Source organism: Salvelinus fontinalis, chromosome 33 (assembly GCF_029448725.1).
Source record: "Salvelinus fontinalis isolate EN_2023a chromosome 33, ASM2944872v1, whole genome shotgun sequence".
Lineage (NCBI taxonomy): Eukaryota > Metazoa > Chordata > Actinopteri > Salmoniformes > Salmonidae > Salvelinus > Salvelinus fontinalis.
In genome coordinates this window covers 24274509-24298394 of record NC_074697.1, presented here as the reverse complement: position 1 = coordinate 24298394, position 23886 = coordinate 24274509, and the positions used below count along the sequence as shown (strand labels likewise).

The following is a 23886-nucleotide window of genomic DNA, read 5'->3' as shown; positions in this document are numbered from 1 at the left end:
TAGTTGCATAGTGCAGCACCAGCCAGGCTAGCCAGGCAGCCAGCAGGCAGGCAGGTAGCAGGTAGCCAACCAGCCAGCAGGCAGGCAGGCAGGCAGGTAGCAGGTAGCCAGCCAGCCAGGTAGCAGGCAGCCAGCCAGCAGGCAGGTAGCAGGCAGCCAGCCAGAAAGCAGGTAGCATGCCCGGCACTTGGGAGGAGGTGGTTAGCTAGTAGCCCACCACGTGTTGTCAGTCTCTTTACCCTTTGTTAACCTTCCGATCTCCAGCAACCCATTTAACTCCCTCCCTCTTATCGACCCAGGTGTGTCTAATCCCCCTTTGTGGAAAAGCAGCCCGGATTAATTCTCACAGCACGATATCTCACTGACACGACATCTCACAGCAAGACATCTCACTGACACGACATCCTACATCGCATTGACACGACATCTCACTGACACGACATCTCACATCTCACTGACACTACATCTCACCAACAGGACATCCTACATCTCACTGACAACATCCTACATCTCACTGACACTGCATCTCACTGACACGACGTCCTACATCTCACTGACACGACATCCTACATCTCACTGACAACATCCTACATCTCACTGACACAACATCCTACATCTCACTGACATGACATCCTACATCTCACTGACATGACATCCTACATCTTACTGACATGACATCCTACATCTCACTGACATGACATCCTACATCTCACTGACATGACATCCTACATCTCACTGACACGACATCTCACATCTCACTGACACTACATCTCACTGACACGACATCCTACATCTCACTGACAACATCCTACTTCTCACTGACACGGCATCTCACTGACAACATCCTACATCTCACTGACACTACATCTCACTGACACGACGTCCTACATCTCACTGACACGACATCCTACATCTCACTGACAACATCCTACATCTCACTGACACGACATCCTACATCTCACTGACACGACATCCTACATCTCACTGACACAACATCTCACTGACACAACATCCTACATCTCACTGACACGACATCTCACTGACACGACATCCTACATCTCACTGACACAACATCTCACTGACATGACATTCTACATCTCACTGACACGACATCCTACATCTCACTGACACAACATCTCACTGACACAACATCCTACATCTCACTGACACGACATCTCACTGACACGACATCCTACATCTCACTGACACGACATCTCACTGACACAACATCTCACTGACACAACATCCTACATCTCACTGACACGACATCTCACTGACACGACATCCTACATCTCACTGACACGACATCTCACTGACACAACATCTCACTGACACAACATCCTACATCTCACTGATACAACATCCTACATCTCACTGACATGACATTCTACATCTCACTGACATGACATCCTACATCTCACTGACACAACATTCTACATCTCACTGACACAACATCCTACATCTCACTGACATGACATCTCACTGACATGACATACTACATCTCACTGACACGACATTCTATATCTCACTGACATGACATCCTACATCTCACTGACATGACATCTCACTGACATGACATCTCACTGACACGACATTCTATATCTCACTGACACAACATCCTACATCTCACTGACATGACATCCTACATCTCACTGACATGACATCTCACTGACACAACATCCTACATCTCACTGACATGCCATCCTACATCTCACTGACACGACATCTCACTGACATGACATCTCACTGACGCAACATCCTACATCTCACTGACACAACATTCTACATCTCACTGACACGACATCCTACATCTCACTGACATGATATCTCACTGACCCAACCTCCTACATCTCACTGACATGACATCTCACTGACACAACATCCTACATCTCACTGACATGACATCCTACATCTCACTGACATGACATCTCACTGACATGACATCTCACTGACACAACATCCTACATCTCACTGACATGTCATCCTACATCTCACTGACACGACATCTCACTGACATGACATCCTACATCTCACTGACATGACATCTCACTGACACGACATTCTACATCTCACTGACACGACATCTCACTGACATGACATCCTACATCTCACTGACATGACATCTCACTGACACGACATTCTACATCTCACTGACACGACATCCTACATCTCACTGACACGACATCCTACATCTCACTGACACGACATCCTACATCTCACTGACACGACATCCTACATCTCACTGACAGGACATCCTACATCTCACTGACACGACATCCTACATCTCACTGACACGACATCCTAGATCTCACTGACACGACATCCTAGATCTCACTGACACGACATCCTACATCTCACTGACACGACATCCTACATCTCACTGACACGACATCCTACATCTCACTGACACGACATCCTACATCTCACTGACACGACATCCTACATCTCACTGACACGACATCCTACATCTCACTGACACGACATCCTACATCTCACTGACACGACATCCTACATCTCACTGACACGACATCCTACATCTCACTGACACGACATCCTACATCTCACTGACACGACATCCTACATCTCACTGACACGACATCCTACATCTCACTGACACGACATCCTACATCTCACTGACACGACATCCTACATCTCACTGACACGACATCCTACATCTCACTGACACGACATCCTACATCTCACTGACACGACATCCTACATCTCACTGACACGACATCCTACATCTCACTGACCTGACATCCTACATCTCACTGACACGACATCCTACATCTCACTGACACGACATCCTACATCTCACTGACACGACATCCTACATCTCACTGACACGACATCCTACATCTCACTGACACGACATCCTACATCTCACTGACACGACATCCTACATCTCACTGACACGACATCCTACATCTCACTGACACGACATCCTACATCTCACTGACACAACATCCTACATCTCACTGACACGACATCCTACATCTCACTGACACGACATCCTACATCTCACTGACACGACATCCTACATCTCACTGACACGACATCATTACATCTCACTGACATGACATCCTACATCTCACTGACATGACATCCTACATCTCACTGACATGACATCCTACATCTCACTGACATGACATCCTACATCTCACTGACACGACATCCTACATCTCACTGACACGACATCCTACATCTCACTGACACGACATCTCACTGACACACGACATCTCATAGCACATCTCACTGGCAGACAGTAGAACATCTAGTCTCCTATTAAATTAGTTAGTTATGTTGGGGTTATTATGGAGAAGGGGGTTGGTGGGGTTTATTTTGGAGAGGAGGGTTTGTGGGGTTTATTATGGAGAGGGGGGTTGGTGGGGTTTAATATGGAGAGGGGGGTTGGTGGGGTTTAATATGGAGAGGGGGGTTGGTGGGGTTTATTATGGAGAGGGGGGTTGGTGGGGCTTATTATGGAGAGGGGGGTTGGTGGGGTTTAATATGTTAATATGGAGAGGGGGGTTGGTGGGGTTTAATATGGAGGGGGTGGTTGGTGGGGTTTATTATGGAGAGGAGGGTTGGTGGGGTTTATTATGGAGAGGGGGGTTGGTGGGTTTTAATATGGAGAGGGGGGTTGGTGGGGTTTATTATGGAGAGGGGGGTTGGTGGGGTTTAATATGTAGAGGGGGGTTGGTGGGGTTTATTATGGAGAGGAGGGTTGGTGGGGTTTATTATGGAGAGGAGGGTTGGTGGGGTTTATTATGGAGAGGGGGTTGGTGGGGTTTAATATGGAGAGGGGGGTTGGTGGGGTTTATTATGGAGAGGGGGTTGGTGGGGTTTAATATGGAGAGGGGGGTTGGTGGGGTTTAATATGGAGAGGAGGGTTGGTGGGGTTTAATATGGAGGGGGGGGTTGGTGGGGTTTAATATGGAGAGTAGGGTTGGTGGGGTTTAATATGGAGAGGGGGGTTGGTAGGGTTTAATATGGAGAGGGGGGTTGGTGGGGTTTATTATGGAGAGGTGGGTTGGTGGGGTTTAATATGGAGAGGGGGGGTTGGTGGGGTTTAATATGGAGAGGGGGGTTGGTGGGGTTTATTATGGAGAGGGGGGTTGGTGGGGCTTATTATGGAGAGGGGGGTTGGTGGGGTTTAATATGTTAATATGGAGAGGGGGGTTGGTGGGGTTTAATATGGAGGGGGTGGTTGGTGGGGTTTATTATGGAGAGGAGGGTTGGTGGGGTTTATTATGGAGAGGGGGGTTGGTGGGTTTTAATATGGAGAGGGGGGTTGGTGGGGTTTATTATGGAGAGGGGGGTTGGTGGGGTTTAATATGTAGAGGGGGGTTGGTGGGGTTTATTATGGAGAGGAGGGTTGGTGGGGTTTATTATGGAGAGGAGGGTTGGTGGGGTTTATTATGGAGAGGGGGTTGGTGGGGTTTAATATGGAGAGGGGGGTTGGTGGGGTTTAATATGGAGAGGAGGGTTGGTGGGGTTTAATATGGAGGGGGGTTTGGTGGGGTTTAATATGGAGAGTAGGGTTGGTGGGGTTTAATATGGAGAGGGGGGTTGGTAGGGTTTAATATGGAGAGGGGGGTTGGTGGGGTTTATTATGGAGAGGTGGGTTGGTGGGGTTTATTATGGAGGGGGGGGTTGGTGGGGTTTATTATGGAGAGGGGGGTTGGTGGGGTTTATTATGGAGAGGGGGGTTGGTGGGGTTTAATATGGAGAGGAGTGTTGGTGGGGTTTAATATGGAGAGGAGGGTTGGTTGGGTTTAATATGGAGAGGGGGGTTGGTGGGGTTTAAGTCTGTCTGTCATTAACCCATCACAAGCCTCTGTCGGTCTGGCTGTCTGTCCCCAACCTATCACTCTCCTCTGTTGGTCTGTATGTCATTAACCCATCACAAGCCTCTGTCAGTCTGTATGTCTGTCCCTAACCCATCACAAGCCTCTTTCGGTCTGGCTGTCTGTCCCTAACCCATCACTCGCCTCTGTTGGTCTATATGTCATTAACCCATCACAAGCCGCTGTCTGTCCCCAACCCATCAAAAGCCTCTGTTGGTCTGTATGTCTGTCGCTAACCCATCACAAGCCTCTGTTGATCTGTATGTCAGTAACCAATCACAAGCCGCTGTCTGTCTGTCCCCAACCCATCAAAAGCCTCTGTTGGTCTGTATGTCAGTAACCCATCACAAGCCGCTGTCTGTCTGTCCCCAACCCATCAAACGCCTCTGTTGGTCTGTCTGTCATTAACCCATCACAAGCCTCTGTCAGTATGTATGTCTGTCCCTAACCCATCACAAGCCTCTTTCGGTCTGTCTGTCTGTCCTTAACCCATCACAAGCATCTGTCAGTCTGTCTGTCCCTAACCCATCACAAGCCTCTTTCGGTCTGTCTGTCTGTCCTTAACCCATCACAAGCATCTGTCAGTCTGTCTGTCCCTAACCCATCACTAGCCGCTGGCTGTCTGTCCCTAACCCATCACAAGCCCCTGTCGGTCTGTCTGTCCCTAACCCGACACAAGCCTCTGTCTGTCTGTCCCTAACCCATCCCAAGCCTTGGTATGTCAATGTCTGTCCCTAACCCATTCTCATCCCAAGCCTCGGTCGGTCAGTACCCATCACAATCTCCTCTGTCTGTCTGTCTGTCTAACCCATCACAAGCCTCTGTCGGTCTGTCTGTCCCTAACCCATTCCCATCCCAAGCCTCGGTCGGTCTGTCTGTCTGTCCCCAGCACAATCCACTGTCTGTCTGTCCCCAACCCAGCACCAGCCTCTGTCTGTCTGTCCCCAGCACAGCACCAGCCTCTGTCTGTCTGTCCCCAGCACAATCCTCTGTCTGTCTGTACCCAGAACAATCCCTGGTCTGTCTGTCCCCAGAACAATCCCTGGTCTGTCTGTCCCCAGAACAATCCCTGGTCTGTCTGTTCCCAGCACAATCCCTGGTCTGTCTGTTCCCAGCACAATCCCTGGTCTGTCTGTACCCAGAACAATTCCTGGTCTGTCTGTCCCCAGAACAATCCCTGGTCTGTCTGTCCCCAGAACAATCCCTGGTCTGTCTGTTCCCAGCACAATCCCTGGTCTGTCTGTACCCAGAACAATCCCTGGTCTGTCTGTACCCAGAACAATCCCTGGTCTGTCTGTCCCCAGAACAATCCTCTGTCTGTCTGTCCCCAGAACAATCCTCTGTCTGTCTGTCCCCAGCACAATCCCTGGTCTGTCTGTCCCCAGCACAATCCCTGGTCTGTCTGTTCCCAGCACAATCCCTGGTCTGTCTGTACCCAGAACAATCCCTGGTCTGTCTGTACCCAGAACAATCCCTGGTCTGTCTGTACCCAGAACAATCCCTGGTCTGTCTGTCCCCAGAACAATCCTCTGTCTGTCTGTCCCCAGAACAATCCTCTGTCTGTCTGTCCCCAGCACAATCCTCTGTCTGTCTGTCCCCAGAACAATCCTCTGTCTGTCTGTCCCCAGCACAATCCTCTGTCTGTCTGTCCCCAGAACCATCCTCTGTCTGTCTGTCCCCAGAACCATCCTCTGTCTGTCTGTCCCCAGAACCATCCTCTGTCTGTCGGTCTGTCTGTCTGGTCACCATCACAAGCCTTTGTCTCTTTGTGTGTCCGTTACCCGTCCCCATCACAAGCCTCTGTCGGTCTGTCTGTCCCTAACCCATCACTAGCTGCTGTCTGTCTGTCCCTAACCCTTCCCAAGCCTCTGTCTGTTTGTCTGTCCCTAACCCTTCCCAAGCCTCTGTCTGTCCCAGCTGGGTCTTCAGAGAGCCTCTCAAAACAGAGGATGAAAAGAGTCCTTTTAGAGATCAAAGTCTGCCCTGTGATCTGACCCGCTGTGAAACGCTGCTGCTGAAATGATAGGAGAGTGATTCACAAGATAAGCATTAGAACACTCTTACTCACATACACCTCTATTGGGTTATTGCATATAATGGGGGCATTAGAGAAAAATGTCCACAAGCTTGATCTGTAACACAGACTGAGCAGCCAATTACAATAATCAGATCAGAGCATAAGAAATCAGGAATTCAAACCAAATATCAAATTATATCCAACCTACAATCACTATATACAGGACGTGTGGACTCACTGTGGAGTAAAGGAAACTCAATCTCATTCAGCCCCCAGAGACAACAAAATACAATCCATCCTTTCTCTCTAAGTTGTTTTTATTCTGAGCAGCCTTAAGTAAGTTAGAGTAACACAATGTATTCCTACCTGTTAATAGATGGTGAGGTTGACTAGACTGGTTTAAAATGTTGTATAAGGCTGCTCTGAAAGTACTGCTGTGTTACAGGCCGGGGTGTGTCTGAGCGTCATGTCATCTGTGTTGGAGCAGGAGGTCCACACACAAACACACACACACACATACGCACACACATAACAGTAGTCAACGTGCAGGAGGCGAGATAGAAGATTAAGGACATTTCTATCAGCTAGCTGTTCTATTCTTCTCTACACTGTCATTACACTTAAGCACGCTATCTATCAATCAGCCTGCCTTAACATTAAAGCTGAAGCAGCAGACCACCAAATCAACCCTTCATCCATTCCTCTATCCCCCCTCCCTCATTTAGGCCTGATGAACCAGTGTGTGTGCTGGTCTCTCTGATGCCCGGCGTAGATAGCAGAGAGAGGGCTGAAGGAAATGCTGCGAGCACAGAGGAGACATTCTGTGTCTGCCGTAAGGGTCACAGCAGGTCAGCAGCCAGGGCCAAAACATGGCCATGTCCCGGGGAAACAGAGCGGGGGACAGAATACTGTATGCAACACATGAGCAAAATATTAATGGACCCCCAGTGGGTCATCAATGGAGAGCGCCGCTTGTCTGTCGCTGAGAGTGGACTGTTCATGATGCAAAGAGAGGGGTTGTCAGATAGGGAGAATTTCCACGGGGAGTTAATGAGGCAGGGGGGTTCCAGGGAAGGCCTTAGTCTGAGTCAGTGGCAGGGGGGGTAAAGGAGGAGTCCGAGGGGGTTGGGGGGAGTAGACAGGATAGGTAGGGTCTGATTGCAGCCGGCCAGTCGGCCCGTCACAGGGGGACAAGAGGCATATTTTCTCATGACATGGATGAAAAGTCCACCCTGAGAGAAAGCCATGTCTGCTCTAACGAGACTAGAGGCCGGAGCCACAGACTTACTCCGCTGCAGGCCTTTCTCTCCCTATTCCTCCACATACTTCCACTCTTAATTGGGCTTTGTGAATAAAAACAACTGGTGGCACAAGCAGCCGGGGGATGCAGAAGGAAATCAATGTACTTATGCTGCTGGAAGGAGTCAAAAATGGCATAGGAAACATATGTTAACATTGTTAAAGCAAGTGAACTAGATAAAACAAAAGTGAAATAAACAATAACAATTAACAGTAAACATTACACTCACAAAAGTTCAGAAAGAATAAATACATTACAAATATCATATTACGTGAAAATAGTTCAAGTACAAAAGGGAAAATAAATAAACATAAATATTGGGTTGTATTTACAATGGTGTTTGTTCTTCAATGGTTGCCCTTTTCTTGTGGCAACAGGTCACAAATCTTGATGTTGTGATTGCACACTGTGGTATTTCACTCAATTGATGAGTTCATCAAAATTGGGTTTGTTTCAAATTATTTGTGGATCTGGGTAATCTGAGGGAAATATGTGTCTCTAATATGGTTATACGTTTGGCAGGAGGTTAAGAAGTGCAGCTCAGTTTCCACCTCATTTTGTGGGCAGTGTGCACATAGCCTGTCTTCTCTTGAGAGCCAGGTCTGCCTACGGCGGCCTTTCTCAATAACAAGGCTATGCTCACTTGAGTCTGTTCATAGTCAAAGATTTCCTTAAGTTTGGGTCAGTCACAGTGGTCAGGTGTTCTGCCACTCAATACTCTCTGTTCAGGGCCAAATAACATTCTAGTTTACTCAGTTTTTTTGGTAATTCTATCCAGTGCGTCAAGGAATTATCTTTTTGTTTCTCATGATTTGGTTGGGTCTAATTGTATTGTTGTCCTGGGGCTCTGTGGGGTCTGTTTGTGTTTGTGAATAGAGCCCCAGGACCAGCTTGCTTAGGGGACTCTTCTCCAGATTAATTTCTCTGCAGGTGATGGCTTCGTTATGGAAGGTTTGGGATTTGCTTACATTTAGGTGGTTGTAGAATTTAACAGCTTTTTTCTGGATTTTGATACAGGTCATTTTGATACGGGGGTACAGATTAGTTTGTACAGTGGCTTGCGAAAGTATTCACCCCCCTTGGCATTTTTCCAATTATGTTGCCTTACAACCTGGAATTAAAATAGATTTTTGAGGGGTTTGTATCATTTGATTTACACAACATGCCTACCACTTTAAAGATGCAAAATGTTTTTTATTGTGAAACAAACATGAAAAAAGACCCCCAAAAATGAAAACTTGAGCGTGCATAACTATTCACCCTAACAGCATTGTTGTCACCAACATTGTTGCATGTGCTGCATTGACCATGCAGACTGAATGCAAGTGTCTCGTGGTTGAGGAAATATCAAATGCGCTCCTTGAGTGATAGGGGGCGTGGCTAGGTATGTGTGGAAAGTGGCACGGCGAGAAAGAGAGGAGAGAGATGACTCAAGTAGCGAAGTAAACTAGAAAAATGTACAGTACACATGGCGTATCACATTTAACAAACCAAACATTCAAATACCGGTATAGAAGGTAAAGTGAAAACCCAAACCAGTTCCTGCATCAATACTGGTATATCATAAAATACGGTATACCGATAAAGTTAGATTTGAAGCTGAGAAGTCAAATATACTGTTTAGGTTTTCTACTGCCTAGTTCACAACTTGACTATTACAGTGGAATGTTTTGTCCAGGAAGTTGTCTAAAATGGACTGAATTTGCTAGTGCCTAATTGTTTTTTGGTAGGTTTCCACACTACTTTCCTTCCATCTATAGCATTTCTTAATATTATTCAGTTCCTTTGGCTTTGATGCCTCATGATTGAGTATTGCTCTGTTCAAGTAGACAGTGATTTTGCTGTGATCTGATAGGGGTGTCAGTGGGCTGACTGTGAATGCTCTGAGAGACTCTGGTTTGAGGTCAGTGATAAAGTAGTCTACAGTACTACTGCCAAGAGATGAGCTCTAAGTGTACCTACCATAGGAGTCCCCTCGAAGCCATCCATTTACTATGTACATTGTGAGTTGTGACCCGTTTTTGTTGGTTATGATGTCTTAGTTGTGCCTAGGGGGGCATATGAGGGAGGGAATGCTGTCACCTTCAGGTAGGTGTTTGTCCCCATGTGTGCTGAGGGTGTCAGGTTCTTGTCCAGTTCTGGCATTTATGTCGCCACAGACTAGTACATGTCCCTGGGCCTGGAAATTATTGATTTCCCCTTCCAGGATGGAGAAGCTGTCTTTATTAAAGTATGGGGATTCTAGTGGGGGGGGGTATACGTAGCACACACACAAGGACATTCTTCTCTGTTGAGATCATTTCCTTTTGAATTTCTAGCCAAATGTAAAATGTTCCTATGTTGATTCATTTAATAGAGTGAGTTAGGTCTGCTCTATACCAAATTAGCATACCCCCTGAGTCCCTTCCCTGTTTCACACCTGGTCGTTTGGTGGATGGGACTGCCAGCTCTCTGTAACCTAGAGGGCAACCAGTGGATACATCTCCTCTATACCATGTTTCTTATAGGATGACAATGTCTGTATTTCTGATTTCTTTAGTGAAGTCCAGGTTCCTGCTCTTTAGGCGAAAGGCAGATGACCTCAGGCCTTGGATATTCCGGGATGAGATTGTGAAGGCTTTGTGTTCCATAAAGTGTTGAATGTTGTTAGTCCTATCTCTCTCACAGCCTCCCTTCCTTCCTCTCTCCTCCATCTCTACTCCTACAGCTAGACTCCAAGCAGAAACACAACGACTTCAAAAAGGTACATTTCTCTGGCCCCTGAGGATTTACAAGCCAAGATGTGTTCCCATGCATCTCCATGCGGATCTGATGTACAGTACAGTCCCTGGGGAGGATTTACAATCCTGCTATGTGCTTTCAGTTTTGGAGAACATATGCATCATACAAATCAATGTCAAACATGTAAGGGTATAGACTTACAGTTGTATTATTCCACCATATTTCTCACTATATTATGTGAGAACACGCATGCCTCAAATAGTTCCTTCATACGTGAATTATGAGTCTGCGTCTCTCCTGTGATAGAGGCAGTGATGGAGGCAGTTCGTTTCATATTGCTATTCTGTCAATCAGGCCTGAGGCGCTCATTTCCATGGAAACCTTGTGTAAATAACCACCCTGCATGGGCAGCTACATGCCAGACACTCGATTCAGACTAGCCTCTCCTCCCACACATCCAGACGACTTCTACTGTAGACCAGTGGGCGTCTAACCCAAGAGTTAGGCTATGTACAGTACACCAGTACAGAGAGGTATAGTAGTGATCCAACACAGGCTGTGTCTCAATACTCTCCCATTTCTCCTCTTGATCTCCTCCGTCTTTGTCTGTGCACAAATATGTTGCCATCACCGATCATCACTTTCTATTCAGAGGCTTTGAAGGAAAGCAGTGTTAGACCAATCGGAATGTCACTTTACAAGTTCCCTATTGAGCTGGGACCAGATTCCTAGTCAATGGAGCAGGTATTCAATACAGTCCCATGACACAATCTGGCTGTGGCAGGCTTTCCTGACCAACCTCTATTGCTTCCTCCTCTGCATGCTTGGGCCCAACACACCCCATGCTGTTGTATTAACAGACACACTTCCCCAAAGGTTTAATAGTGATAAAACCAGGGAGCTTCATTTGTAAGCGTGTTGCAGGGGAAGTTGTAAGGTGACCTGTTTCTGATACGTCCCTGGATTCAGGAATGGTGCCAGGAGGCAAGCTGTGAGATCAGGAGTAGGATTAACTTTCCTATGGCTGAATTAAACCTAAAGGCCCCATTACATATTCTGATAGTGTAGTTAGCATAATGATATAGCTGGCTATAGAATCTTTCCTACTAATGAAACACGTCAGAAGAATCGTATTAAGACTTAACTTGAGCTCAAGGCCAAATTCACCAGCACCATACAAGTTCATGACCTTGAGCTCGGTGGGAGGCACTCTCTAAGTACTAAGCATGACGGGAGCAATGAGGCAAAGAGGAGGGAGTTCATATCATGTCCTTCAAACAGACTCAGAGCTCACACTGGCATAGAGAGGAAAATACTGCAGGCAGGATATACTGAAGGTCTCTCTACCTCTAGGGATAAAAGAAAGGAAAATACCAAGTCAGATGTATGGATTTATTATCATCCTGTCAGTACTGTTATGTGGCATAAGTCTCTTTTCAAGTGGAATGATAAACACAAGACGGTCACTTCCAACTCCCTGCCAACGTCTTTGAGTTTGTTATTGGAGCGCAGTCAGTGTTTTGGTGGGTGCAGGAAAAAGGGAAGGGGGGTCCGGAAAAAGTATGTTTTAGTTCAGAAATGTTCAGAAGTTTTAGAATGGGAGCCAATCAAATCAGGATTGCTTCCTGAACGGAGTAAAATAACAACATGTCAGCACCACAGGTGCACTGTAATGAGAGGTGTGTGTGTGTGTGTGTGTGTGTGTGTGTGTGTGTGTGTGTGTGTCTAATGTGTGCTAAAGCTTACCAACATGAACCTGTAAAGACAGTGACAAACACACAGGCACACACACCAGCAAGGCTATGGACCTTGGGTAATCTGTGGATGATACACATCGATTATGTCACTGGGAATCTATTTCCAAGCCAGCCAGGGACCCAGGGCACACACAAGCCTATGCTTTAGCGCTCCTCTCCGCCCTACAGAGCGATCTTCTCTAATCTTTTACATGGGTTCCTCTAGGTCTGACTGTGGTTGTTGAGTACATATGAAATATTCAAATGTACCAAAATGGCTCCCAGACAGTTTAGAACTGATGCCAAGACACACGGACAGACGGACAGGACAGGACAATACAGGACAGGACAGGACACAGACAAACAGGACACAGACAGACAGGACACAGACAGACAGGACACAGACAGACAGACAGACAGACAGACAGACAGACAGACAGACAGACAGACAGACAGACAGACAGAAAAAGAGAGAGGAAGGGGAGAGACAGAGATCGAGAGAGGGGGGGCAGACAGAGAGAGAGAGAGGACGGGGGCAGAGAGAGAGAGAGAGCGAGAAAGAGAGAGAGAGCGAAAGAGCCCAAGAACACAAAGAGAGAGAGAAAAAGGTTGCAGGGCGAGGGAGAAAAAAGAAAAGGAAAACTAGGGGTGAAGCAAAGGAAAGGAGAAGAAAATGGGATGGAAATTGGAAGGAAAGGAGAAGGAAAGGGGATGGAAAGGGGATGGAAAGTGGAAGGAAAGTGGAAGGAAAGGGGATGGAAAGGAGAAGGAAAGGGGATGGAAAGGAGATGGAAAGGAGAAGGAAAGGGGATGGAAAGGGGGTGGAAAGTGGAAGGAAAGGGGATGGAAAGGGGGTGGAAAGTGGAAGGAAAGGGGATGGAAAGGGGGTGGAAAGTGGAAGGAAAGGGGATGGAAAAGGAGAAGGAAAGGGGATGGAAAGGAGAAGGAAAGGGGATGGAAAGGGGATGGAAAGGGGATGGAAAGGGGATGGAAAGTGGAAGGAAAGGGGATGGAAAGTGGAAGGAAAGGAGAAGGAAAGGGGGTGGAAAGTGGAAGGAAAGGAGAAGGAAAGGGGATGGAAAGTGGAAGGAAAGGAGAAGGAAAGGAAAGGAGAAGGAAAGGGGATGGAAAGTGGAAGGAAAGGGGATGGAAAATGGAAGGAAAGGAGAAGGAAAGGAGAAGGAAAGTGGAAGGAAAGGAGAAGGAAAGGGGATGGAAAGGAGAAGGAAAGGGGATGGAAAGATGTGGTCTAAGCAAGATAGACAGATAGTGAGGCTCTGAAATGAATGATAAACAACAAGGGAGGAGGAGAAAACACTAGGAGGTAATGATTTATTACAGATGGCTGTAGAGCTGACCCCAATTATTCGACTGGTCGACTGTTTTGTCGATAGGCTGTTGGTCGGCCAAGATTTGTTTTTGTCGAGCAGTAGCAAATATACTGTATATTTTTTCATTTTTATGGCACGAGACACCAGTCTTCTTCACACCCTTCTCAGTTAACTAATCCATTGCGGAGGCCGAGACTAATCCATTGCGGAGGCCGCAAGGATGGCACAGTCCAAGAAGAAGGGGAGTGTGGCTAAGATGTACAATGCACGTCTCTCTCCAGAATGCGCTCTCTCCCGCCAATTTGTGCACATTCATTGTTGCATAACTTCATTGTGTGAATTGTTTGCATTTGATTGTTAGTGTCTATCGAATCCCCATTACATATATCACCATTAGTACATTTACTGGCAATTCCTATCATTTCTAATCTACAATGTTTGTTTGGTTACGGTAATATCTGTTATATGCATTCAATATATTATTATTCCAGGCTTTTACTGTTCTCATTGTTGGAGTGGACACGTTTGTCATGATGTTGCCCTGTTGGTGAGGTTATGACCCCCCATAAATTCCTTTACCCCTTTTCTCTCTCTACTCTACAGAATGGACTCTTGGAAAGCACTTTTTTAACATAGAGAGAGTATGGTAACATCAAAAGGTTGGGAACCGAACAATATTTCAGTAATAGGGTTAGAGGCAGAGAATCCCAGTGGAGAGAGGGGAACCGGCCAGGCAGAGACAGCAAGGGCAGTTCGTTGCTCCAGTGCCTTTCCGTTCACCTTCAAACTCCTGGGCCAGTCTACACTCTATCATAGGACCTACCGAAGAGATGAGTCTTCAATAAAGACTTAAAAGTTGAGACCGAGTCTGCGTCTCTCACATGGGTAGGCAGACCATTCCATAAAAATGGAGCTCTATAGGAGAAAGCCCTGCCTCCAGCTGTTTGCTTAGAAATTCTAGGGACAGTAAGGAGGCCTGCGTCTTGTGACTTAGCGTACGCGTAGGTATGTACGGCAGGACCAAATCAGAAAGATAGGTAGGAGCAAGCCCATGTAATGCTTTGTAGGTTAGCATTAAAACCTTGAAATCAGCCCTTGCCTTAACCTCTTGACGCTAGGGGTCAGATTATTATTTATTTTTTTAAATAACGTTCCCAAGGTAAACAGACTATTTCTCAGGTCCAGATCGTAGAATATGCATATAATTTACAGATTGGGATAGAAAACACTCCAAAGTTTCCAAAACTGTCAAAATATTGTCTGTGAGTATAACAAAACTGATTCTGCAGGCGAAAACCTGAGAAAATCTAACCTGGAAGTGATTTTTTTTTAAAAAGTATTACTATATATTTTTTTTTAATTTATCTGTGTTTCCTGGCCCGTCTTTCTTCCATTTAAAGGTGTATCAACCAGATTCCTTTCCAATGGCTTCCTCAGGCTGTGACCAGGCATTAGACATAGTTTCAGGCTTTTATTTTGAAAAATGAGCGAGATTTTTCAAAACTAGTCAGGTGTCCTCTGATTAGTTCCTGCGCGCGAGAGGGGTAGCTCTCCATTTTCTTTTCTCTTTTATTGAATAGGTTACGGTCCGGTTGAAATATTATCGATTATGTTTGTTAAAAACAACCTGAGGATTGATTATAAAAAACATTTGACATGTTTCTACGACCATTACGGATACTTTTTGGAATTTTCGTCGAACGGAACGAGGCTTTGGTTTTCTGAACATAACGCGCAACCCAAATGGTGTTTTTTTGTTATAAAAGTAATATTTATCGAACAAAAGAACATTTGTTGTGTAACTGGGAGTCTCGTGAGTGCAAACATCCGAAGATTATCAAAGGACCATGCTAATTTGAGGCTAGCTGTTGTAGCATTGATTGATACACTCACAAAAGCTTGGATTGCTTTCGCTGCAAAGCATATTTTCAAAATCTGACACGATAGGTGGATTAACAACAAGCTAAGCTGTGTTTTGGTATATTTCACTTGTGATTGCATGATTATAAATATTGTTAGTAATATTAATGATCCCGCTAAAGGGATCCGTAGCGCAGAGAAGTTAACAGGAAGCCAGTGTAGAGAGGCTAGCACTGGAGTAATATGATCACATTTTTTGGTTCTAGTCAAGATTCTAGCAGCTGTGTTTAGCACTTTCTTCCTAGGTTTTTTCCTAGGTTCTGGCCTTGAGGGAGTTTTTCCTAGCCACCGTGCTTCTACACCTGCAATACTTGCTGTTTGGGGTTTTATGCTGGGTTTCTGTACAGCTCTTTGTGACATCAGCTGATGTAAGAAAGGCTTTATAAATACATTTGATTGAAATTTGATTGATATCTACTTCACTGATTTCTGCTCTCGTAAAAGCCTGGGCTTTCTGCACGTTAACACTAGAAGCTTATTCCCTAAAATGGGTCAATTGAAAGTGTGGGTTCACAGCTTCAATCCAGACGTGTTGGTCATTATTGAGACCTTTTTCGGCAAGACAGATCTTCCAAAGGTGGGGGAGTGGCAATCTTTACCAAAGATAAACCTTCAGTGCTCGGTTGTCTCCGCCAAGTATGTCCCCAAACAATTTGATTTGCTGGTTTTAAGCATTAAAACTTTCAAATAGCTCTTTGTAGACTGTTGCTGGGTGCTATTGTTCTCCATCAGCACCGGCCTGTACCCTAAACTCTCTCCTGGCCCCTTACACTAAGTTTGAATTTGTCCTGCTAGGTGACCTAAACTGGGCCATGCTTAAATTACATGACCAAGTCCTAAAGAAATGGGACTTCCTAAATCTTTCTCAGATTATTACCAATCCCACATAGAATCAGCTTCATCCCCTCTGTCGAAGACGCATGGACCGTATTTTAAAATTTTTTCAGTGGAATTATTAACAAATATGCCCCCATAAAGAAAATTTGAATTAAAAACAGTTTCAGCCCCTGGTTCGACCGTGATGTTGCAGAGTTTCTCTACCTCAAGAATTGCATTTGGCGAAAGGCTCGGCACACGCATACTCAGGCTGACTGGCTATCGTTCAGGCAAATGAAAAATAAGTGCACTCAGGCTATCCAGAAGGCCAAAGTTAGTTACTTTAAGGAGCAGTTCTCTCTCTGTTTGTCGAACCCCAAGAAGTTGTGGAAAAAGGTTAGACCTGGAGAATAAACCCTCCTCCTCACAGCTGCCCATGTCCCTTAATGTTGATGATGTGGTTGTTACTGACAAGAAAGAAGCACATGGCTGAGATCTTTAATCACCACTTCATTAAGTCAGGATTCCTATTTGACTTAGCCATGCCTCCTTGCCCATCCAACATTTCCTCATCTCCCACCCCTTCTAATGCAACTATCCCTGATGCTTCTCCCTCTTTTTCCCCTGCCCCACTACAAAGTTTCTCCCTGAGTCCGAGGTGCTAGAGGAGCTCCTTAAACTTGACCCCAAAAATACATCTGGGTCAGATGGTTTAGACACTTTCTTCTAAGGTTGCTGCCCCTATCATCGCCAAGCCTATCTCCAACCTTCTTAACCCTTCTCTCCTTTCTGGGGAGTTCCCATTGCTTGGAAGGCAGCCACAGTGCGTCCTTTAAATAAAGGGGGAGATCAAGCTGATCCCAACTGTTATAGGCCTATTTCTATTTTACCCTGTTTATCAAAAGTGTTGGGAAAAACTTGTCAATAATCAACTGATTGGCTTTCTTGATGCCTATAGTATTCTCTCGGGTATGCAATCTGGTTTCCTCTCAGGTTATGGATGTGTCACTGCAACCTTAAAGTTCCTCAATGATGTAACCATTGCCCTTGATTCTAAGAACTTTTGATACGGTAGACCATTGATCCTAGGCCCCACGCTCTTCTCAATTTACATCAACAACATAGCTCAGGCAGTAGGAAGCTCTCTCATCCATGTATATGCATATGATACAGTCTTATACTCAGCTGGCCCCTCCCAAGATTTTGTGTTAAATGCTCTACAACAAAGCTTTTTTAGTGTCCAAAACAAAAGGTAATGTGGTTTGGTAAGAAGAATTCCCCTCTTCCCACAGGTGTTATTACGTCCTCTGAGGGTTCAGAGCTTGACGTAGTCACCTCATACAAGTACTTGGGAGACTGGCTAGATGGTGCACTGTCCTTCTCTCAGCACATATCAAAGCTGCAGGCTAAAGTTAAATCTAGACTTGGTTTCCTCTATCGTAATCGCTCCTTTTTCACCAAAGCTGCCAAACTAACCATGATTCAGATGACCATCCTACCCATGCTAGATTACGGAAACATAATTTATAGATCATCAGGTAAGGGTGCTCTCGAGCTGTTCGATGTTCTTTACCATTCGGCCATCAGATTTGCCACCAATGATCCTTATAGGACACATCACTGCACTCTATACTCCTCTGTAAACTGGTCATCTCTGTTTACCCGTCGCAAGACCCACCGGTTGATACTGATTTATAAAACCCTCTTAGGCCTCACTCCCCCCTATCTGATATATCTACTGCAGCCCTCACCCTCCACATACAACACCCGTTCTGCCAGTCACATTCTGTTAAAGGTCCCCAAAGTACACACATCCCTGGGTCGCTCCTCTTTTCAGTTCGATGCAGCTAGCGACTGGAACGAGCTGCAACAAACACTCAAACTGGATAGTTTTATCTCATCTCTTCATTCAAAGACTTAATCATGGACACTCTTACTGACAGTTGTGGGTGCTTTGTGTGATGTATTGTTGTCTCTACCTTCTTGCCCTTTGTGCACGCTGTGTTGTAATGTGTTCCTGTGTTGCTATGTTGTTGTCTTAGGTCTCGCTTTATGTAGTGTTGTGTTGTCGCTCTTGTTGCGCATTTTGTCCTATATTTATATTGTATTTTTTATATATATTTTTTAACCGCAGTTCCCCGTCCCCACAGGATGCCTTTTGGTAGGCCGTCATTGTAAATAAGAATTGTTCTTAACTTCTTATGGCTGCAGGGCAGTATTGAGTAGCCGGATAAAAGGTGCCCATTTCAAACGGCCTCGTACTCAATTCTGGCTCGTACAATATGCATATTATTATTACTATTGGATAGAAAACACTCTCTAGTTTCTAAAACCGTTTGAATTATATCTGTGAGTAAAACAGAACTCCTTTTGCAGCAAACTTCCTGTCAGAAAGTGAAAAATCTGAAATCGATGCTCTGTTCTAGGATCTGCCTATAAATGTGCTTGATATGTATGAGTATACCTGCACTTCATACGCCTTCCACTAGATGTCCCATAGGCTGTGAGAGGTGAAATGGGGTTTCTAGGTGTTTCTATGGTGAAAAGAGAGCTCTTGGAATGACATGACCCCAGAATTCCTTTGTCCAGGAAGCGCATAGAGGTCACCGGTAATGGCTTCTGAAAAGCAATCGTTATAGACGTGTTATATCTCCGGCTTTGATTTTATTTGATAAATGTGATCATATCATCGTAAAGTATGTTTTTTCAATATAGTTTCATCAGATTATTGAAATATTTTCGGGAGTTAGACGTCTTGCGTTCTAGTAATATTTATCGAACAAAAAGAACATTTGTTGTGTAACTAGGAGTCTCGTGAGTGCAAACATCCGAAGATTATCAAAGGTAAGCGATTAATTTGATTGCTTTTCTGACTTTCGTGACCATGCTAATTTGGGGCTAGCTGTTCTACATTGATTGATACATTCACAAAAGCTTGGATTTCTTTCTCTATAAAGCATATTTTCAAAATATGATAGGTGGATTAACAACAAGCTAAGCTGTGTTTTGGTATATTTCACTTGTGATTGCATGATTATAAATATTTTTAGTAATATTTTGCGCCCTGCAATTCAGCAGTTGTTTAGGAAAATGATCCCGTAAAAGGGATCCGTAGCGCAGAGAAGTTAATAACAACCTTGAATGCCATCTATAAATACAAATACAATTGTAAAATTACGAGCCTAGTTGGTTTAGCCATGTAGCACACTTCTGTCTATAACATGAGCTGCTCAGTATGTACAGGTAATCCTTTCTAACGCATCTTTTTTTAAAGATATCACGAAGAACTGTGATAATGTTGCTAATGCTCTCCACTTTCTGGAGGACCGAGTTCTGAAATCAGTGGAATGTCAGGTGGAAGCAGAGTATGATAGCAAATGAGATGGTAAAAATGCAGGCGTTTGATTATGCGGAGGGAGTCGAAAAGAGAACACACAAAGGCTGTTGTATTAAACACCCGTCTCCAGATTACATCTTCAAACTATTGGCAACTATGGAATCCATGACAGAGAGGGAGAAGCATTAATGTATGTGTACAGGTAAGAGAGTCTAGCTAGCTACATTGTCAGATATTATACGTTTCTAATTTTACAGAAAGTCATTTTCATTGCAAGTTCAAACGTACTGTCATTTATTTTTATTTCACCTTTATTTAACCAGGCAGGCTAGTTGAGAACAAGTTCTCATTTGCAACTGCGACCTGGCCAAGATAAAGCATAGCAGTGTGAACAGACAACAACACAGAGTTACACATGGAGTAAACAATAAACAAGTCAATAACATGGTAGAAAAAAAGAGAATCTATATACAATGTGTGCAAAAGGCATGAGGAGGTAGGCAATAAATCGAATAATTACAATTTAGCAGATTAACACTGGAGTGATAAATCATCAGATGATCATGTGCAAGTAGAGATACTGGTGTGCAAAAGAGCAGAAAAGTAAATAAATAAAAGCAGTATGGGGGTGAGGTAGGTAAATTGGGTGGGCTATATACCGATGGACTATGTACAGCTGCAGCGATCGGTTAGCTGCTCAGATAGCAGATGTTTAAAGTTGTTGAGGGGGATAAAAGTCTCCAACTTCAGAGATTTTTGCAATTCGTTCCAGTCGCAGGCAGCAGAGAACTGGAAGGAAAGGCGGCCAAATGAGGTTTTGGCTTTAGGGATGATCAGTGAGATACACCTGCTGGAGCGCGTGCTACGGGTGGGTGTAGCCATCGTGACCAGTGAACTGAGATAAGGCGGCACTTTACCTAGCATAGCCTTGTAGATGACCTGGAGCCAGTGGGTCTGACGACGAACATGTAGCGAGGGCCAGCCGACTAGGGCATACAGGTCGCAGTGGTGGGTAGTATATGGGGCTTTGGTGACAAAACGGATGGCACTGTGATAAACTGCATCCAGTTTGCTGAGTAGAGTATTGGAAGCTATTTTGTAAATGACATCGCCGAAGTCGAGGATCGGTAGGATAGTCAGTTTTACTAGAGTAAGTTTCGCAGCGTGAGTGAAGGAAGCTTTTTTGCGAAATAGAAAGCCGACTCTAGATTTGATTTTGGATTGGAGATGTTTGATATGAGTCTGGAAGGAGAGTTTGCAGTCTAGCTAGACACCTAGGTACTTATAGATGTCCACATATTCTAGGTCGGAACCGTCCAGGGTGGTGATGCTAGTCGGGCGTGCGGGTGCAGGCAGCAAACGGTTGAAAAGCAGCAAGAGCAACATCATTGATATATACAGAGAAAAGAGTCGGCCCGAGAATTGAACCCTGTGGTACCCCCATAGAGAATGCCAGAGGACCGGACAACATGCCTTGGGGGGGGGGAGCTGTTGGCCAAGGTTGGAGTTGCCAGGAGTAAGGCATGGCCAGCCGTTGAGAAATGCTTGTTGACGTTTTCGATTATCACGGATTTATCGGTGGTGACCGTGTTACCTAGCCTCAGTGCAGTGGGCAGCTGGGAGGAGGTGCTCTTGTTCTCCATGGACTTTACAGTATCCCAGAACTTTTTGGAGTTAGAGCTACAGGATGCAAATTTCTGCTTGAAAAAGCTGGCCTTTGCTTTCCTGACTGACTGCGTATATTGGTTCCTGACTCCCTGAACAGTTGCATATCGCGGGGACTCTTCGATGCTATTGCAGTTCGCCACAGGATGTTTTTGTGCTGGTCGAGGGCAGTCAGGTCTGGAGTGAACCAAGGGCTATATCTGTTCTTAGTTATGCATTTTTTGAACGGAGCATGCTTGTCTAATATGGTGAGGAAGTAACTTTTAAAGAATGACCAGGCATCCTCAACTGACGGGATGAGGTCAATATCCTTCCAGGGTACCCGGGCCAGGTCGATTAGAAAGGCCTGCTCGCAGAAGTGTTTTAGGGAGCGTTTGACAGTGATGAGGGGTGGTTGTTTGACCGCGGACCCGTAGCGGATACAGGCAATGAGGCAGTGATCGCTGAGATCTTGATTGAAGACAGCAGAGGTGTATTTGGAGGGCAAGTTGGTCAGGATAATGTCTATTAGGGTGCCCATGTTTACGGATTTAGGGTTGTACCTGGTGGGTTCCTTGATGATTTGTGTGAGATTGAGGGCATCTAGCTTAGATTGTAGGACTGCCGGGGTGTTAAGCATATCCCAGTTTAGGTCACCTAACAGAACAAACTCTGAAGCTAGATGGGGGGCGATCAATTCACAGATGGTGTCCAGGGCACAGCTGGGAGCTGAGGGGGGTCGGTAGCAGGCGGCAACAGTGAGAGACTTATTTCTGGAGAGATTCATTTTTAAAATTAGAAGTTCGAACTGTTTGGGCATAGACCTGGAAAGTATGACAGAACTTTGCAGGCTATCTCTGCAGTAGATTGCAACTCCTCCCCCTTTGGCAGTTCTATCTTGACGGAAAGTGTTATAGTTGGGTATGGAAATCTCAGAATCTTTGGTGGCCTTCCTAAGCCAGGATTCAGACACGGCAAGGACATCAGGGTTGGCAGAGTGTGCTAAAGCGGTGAGTAAGACAAACTTAGGGAGGAGGCTTCTGATGTTGACATGCATGAGACCAAGGCTTTTTCGATCACAGAAGTCAACAAATGAGGGTGCCTGGGAACATGCAGGGCCTGGGTTTACCTCCACATCACCCGAGGAACAGAGGAGTAGTAGGATGAGGGTGCGGCTAAAGGCTATCAAAACTGGTCGCCTAGAGCGTTGGGGACAAGGAATAAAAGGAGCAGATTTATGGGCGTGGTAGAATAGATTCTGGGCATAATGTGCAGACAGGGGTATGGTGGGGCACGGGTACAGCGGAGGCAAGCCCAGGCACTGGGTGATGATAAGAGAGGTTGTATCTCTGGACATGCTGGTCTCAATGGGTGAGGTCACCGCATGTGTGGGAGGTGGGACAAAGGCGGTATCAGAGGTACGGGGAGTGGAACTACGGGCTCCATTGCAAACCAAAACAATGATAACTAGCCTGAACAACAGTATACAAGGCATATTGTAAGGCATAAAGTAATTGCAGGTCTTGATTGGGAGAGCTAGCTAAAACAACAGATGAGATAACAGCAGCTAGTCAGCTAACACAGCAACAGCAGGTAAAATGACGATGACTAGGCAGAGAGGGTCGGATTAACTACACACAGAGCCTGAGTTAAAACACAGAGCCGACAGATAAACCACAAATAAACAGAATGGAGTACCGTGAATTAATGGACAGTCCAGCAGGCATCAGCTATGTAGCCAAGTGATCATAGTGTCCGGGGGGCAGCCGTAGATGGAGCAGGGAAGCCGCCACTACGCTAGCATGCAGCGTTTAAAGTTAGTAGCCCGGGGGTGGTCTGCTCAGACGGAGGGGGTCTGCTCAGACGGAGGCCGGTTGAGGGCACAGCGGATGGGGTATTCGTCGGCAGACCAGACGTGGTGGTGCAGCGGGGCGCCGTGTCGACAGAGAATCCAAGCCAGATGGCGAAAGAGGTATTGTAGAATTTTGTTTGCTAACTGGTGCTAGCTTCGTGGTAGTGGAGCTATCTGCAAGCTAGCTGTGAGGATCAGAAGTAGTGGCTCAGGGATTACGCAGGAATCCGGCGTTGTTGTGGAGAGACAGTCCGAAGCTGGTAAATATGTGAGTAATATCCAGGCTAATAACAGGGCTGTGTCTGTGCAGAAGGTAAAAGCTGCTAGCAGTGGCTAAAAATGACTAAATAGCTTGTAGCTGA

The 23886-nt window shown here is 45.6% G+C and overlaps 1 protein-coding gene across 2 annotated transcripts in view; it reads right to left on the bottom strand.

The window, feature by feature from the left end:
- The window catches only part of LOC129831864 (unconventional myosin-XVIIIa-like), a 190239-nt gene that overhangs the window by 146880 nt on the left and 19473 nt on the right, over window positions 1–23886 (bottom strand). The window lies entirely within an intron of this gene.